Consider the following 3515-nt stretch of genomic DNA (forward strand, 5'->3'; position numbering starts at 1 on the left):
AAATAATTTCAGAGACTAACTACATCGTTTCCCATCTGGAAATTCAGTGAGGAAGAACTTAAAAACAAAAAAACCCCTACAATTTCCTAATAAAATCATTCTATAAATCTTAAGACACCAGAATACAGATTTTACCTCACTTTACCTCACTAGCCATCCAGAGAACATGTAGTACTGTAACTGATGTTCACTAACTCATACATGGCTCTGTCTTTTCTCCTTTGTAATCATGATCAGGAATTATCAAAACACTTGACTAGGATTAAGGGTACTGCTTCTATTCTGAAACATAGAAAACCAAAATGGATTTTATCAAGAAGCCTAAATTAGATGAAGAAAATGGGATTCCCTGAGCTTTCCCCTCCAGAGTGCACCAACACCATCTGTTCACACCTGAGCTACCTTTAATCAAGACAGGTAGCCACTACTGATCTTTAATGAGATGGGGTAAAGTGCTCCAATGTTTTAGAATATTTTGCCTCAGACAAACGAAATGAAGTGTCTGTGATACACCAAAAATATTATCTTTGAGACAGTATTTTTTTCTCTTCAGAAGTGGATTTCTGAGGCAAATTACTATAAACCTATGCTGAGTGCAGCAACACACACCTGTAATCCCAGTACTTGGGTGATGGAGGCAGAGGATTAAGACTTCAAAGAGCCTCCACTGCATATCCAGTTTGAGCCCAGCCTGGGCAACAGATTTAGTTTTCTAAAAAATGGATAGGTGTGATGAATCTTATCTGTGATCACAGCACTCTGGAGGCTAAGGTAGAAGGATTGGCACAAATCTGAGGCCAGCCTGAGTTTTAGGTCAGCCTGGGCTGTAGAGTGACACCCTGACCCAAAAACAAATAAACAAAAAACCCCATAAACTTACAAGTATCTCTTAATGTACAATTAATTCAATGTCCACATTTCTCTGCAAATATTTTAACTGAAAAGTGTTTAGCTCACTTAAATGCAACATTTCATAGAAAACATTTGTATTTAAAAGTACTTTCATATAAACTACTTTATTTGACCTTCATAATGATCCTCAACAAGTAAACAATATTGGGCTAAGAATTGTATTGGAGACAAGGAAAACGGAGATCTTGAAAAGTAAGGTGATTTGTTTACATCACACAAGATTAGATGAGGTCAAATGGATAGAGCTTGGATGGTACAGTGCTTGCCTAGCATGTACTGGGTTTAATCCTCTGTACCACATAAAAACTGGATGTGATGGTACATGCCTATAATCTCAGCATTCAGGGGGTGGAGGCAGGAAAATCACAAGTTTGGTCATCTTCAGCTACTAAGGACTTCAAGGCTAACCTGGATCTTATGAACCTATTTCAAAAAATAAATGAGACCGCCTGACTTACAACCACAACTGTGAAAACCATTTGAAAATGAAGGTTGATAATTCTGTCAATCTGAAAATTTACAAGTAACTCCAATCAATGCTCACATGAAGCAGAAACAAATTTAGCACCTACGCAATCAGGAAAAGGAGAGCAAAGACATTCTGAAGGGCATTTGCAGGACACTTCCAAAATGACTTCCAATTTCTTACTATGTAACAGCATGTGGCTTACATGTCATCTTGCTCATTAATATTCCTGTTCATAATTATGATTATTCCATCAGATCAGAAAGGAAGAAAATATTCAGCAGAAGGCTGAGATCAGAAGATACAAAACTGGTCAAGGAGAGAAAGAAGAATGTTGAGAACACTTTAGTGATAGCCATTAGTGAGAAAAAGAAAAGACAAATCTTTAAAAGGAAAAGAATTCGAAGTTCAAATATGTATTTGTTTTGTGTGTGTGTGTGTGTGCGTGTGTGCGTGTGTGTGTGTATGTCCATGTGGGTGAATGTGTGTGCTTGTGCAAAAGAAGGCCAGAGGTCAACCTGAGGTGTCACTTCCTCTGGAGCAGTCTACTTGTTTTTTGAGGCAGGGCCTCACTGACCTGGGATTAGGTTAGACTGGCAGGCCAGCAAGCTCCAGGGATTAGGTATCTGTCTCACCTCCCCCTGTACTGAGATTACATGTGTGCATCACCATGCCCAGCTTTATGTGAGCTCTGGGGATCAAACTCAGGTTCTCAAACTTATATGGCAAGTACTTAACTGCCTGAGCCATCACTCCAGCCCCAATGATCCAGATTACCAATACATTTTATTTAAAAGGCTAGTATTAGAAAATACTTTGTCACTGAAGATTCTAAGTATTTTAGCCCTTATCTATGACTGAAGAGCTATTCTTTTGAAGATTTAAGGCTATAACAGAAATCTCATTAAATAGAAAGTACACATCTCAAACTAATGAGTTTAAAGTTCCTCTCAAAAGTAATTTAAAGAACTGCCTATTTTTAAAATCTAGCCTGGAACTCACAATGTAGACCAGGCACACCTCAATCTCACAGACCATGGCCTGCCTCTGCACCAGAAGTGCTTTAGGTGTGTGCCATCATGCCTGACCATCCTTGCATCTCTTGATGTACAAGATCATACTCAGTTATAATGATTCTCGATTCTCTGTATTTCTTTTAGCATTCAAAACTGTTATAGAATAGATATTTCTCAAGTATCACCTGTACTATAAACTCTTAAAATTTTTTGGCTGGGCCTGATAGCATATGCCTTTGATCACAGCACTCTGGAGGCAGAGACGGGCCAATTTCTGAGTTAAGAGACTGGTCTGGTCTACATGGTGAGCTCTAGGCAAGCCAAGGATACATAGTAAGACCTTATCTTAAAAAATATTAAATTAGGGGCTGAAAAGATGGGTCAGTGGTTAAGAGCATGTACTGTTCTTCCAGAGGACCTGGGTTTGATTTTCAGCACCTATGCCAGGTAGCTCCAGGTAGCCTGGAACTCCAAAACTGCACGCACTTATATAGACACACATACACATAATTAAAAAATAATGAATAAAAAATGTTTTAAAAGCTAAAATAAAATAAAATTTTTTTTGAACTGGTGGTATCACATGCCTATAATCCCAGCACTTGGGAGGTTGAAGGAGTAGGATTGTGAGTTCAGACCTAAGCTATGTCTCAAATTTTTAAAGAACTGAAAGCTTTTCCCAATGAATCATGGGGTGAAAAAAACCAAACAAACCTAAAACTTCTGAAAACAGTAGAGGGTAGACAACGACAAAAACTAATAACTGTCATGTCTAAGAGAAAAGGGCCATGTAGATTAACTTGCCTCCACCTCCATAATTAGAGGAAAAAAATAGACTTCTTTATTATTACTAGTATATCAAATTCAATCAACACAGCTTAGCCCCAAAGAGGTATTATTCTGGAATGAAAGCCATGCATGTGCTGGTCCCATCCTATCATTGTCCTTGAGGAAAAAAATAACATGGTAATAAACAACTGATTATTTATATATAATTTTACAATCAGAACTAGAATCATGGTATTGAGTGTGAAAAAAAATATAATTTTAAAGAGATTTGAGTTTTTGAGAACTCATAAAGTGTAATAAAATATTAAATAAATAAATAAAATATGAAATAG

This window comes from Nannospalax galili, unplaced genomic scaffold, assembly GCF_000622305.1.
Source record: "Nannospalax galili isolate Female #2095 unplaced genomic scaffold, S.galili_v1.0 scaffold150, whole genome shotgun sequence".
NCBI lineage: Eukaryota > Metazoa > Chordata > Mammalia > Rodentia > Spalacidae > Nannospalax > Nannospalax galili.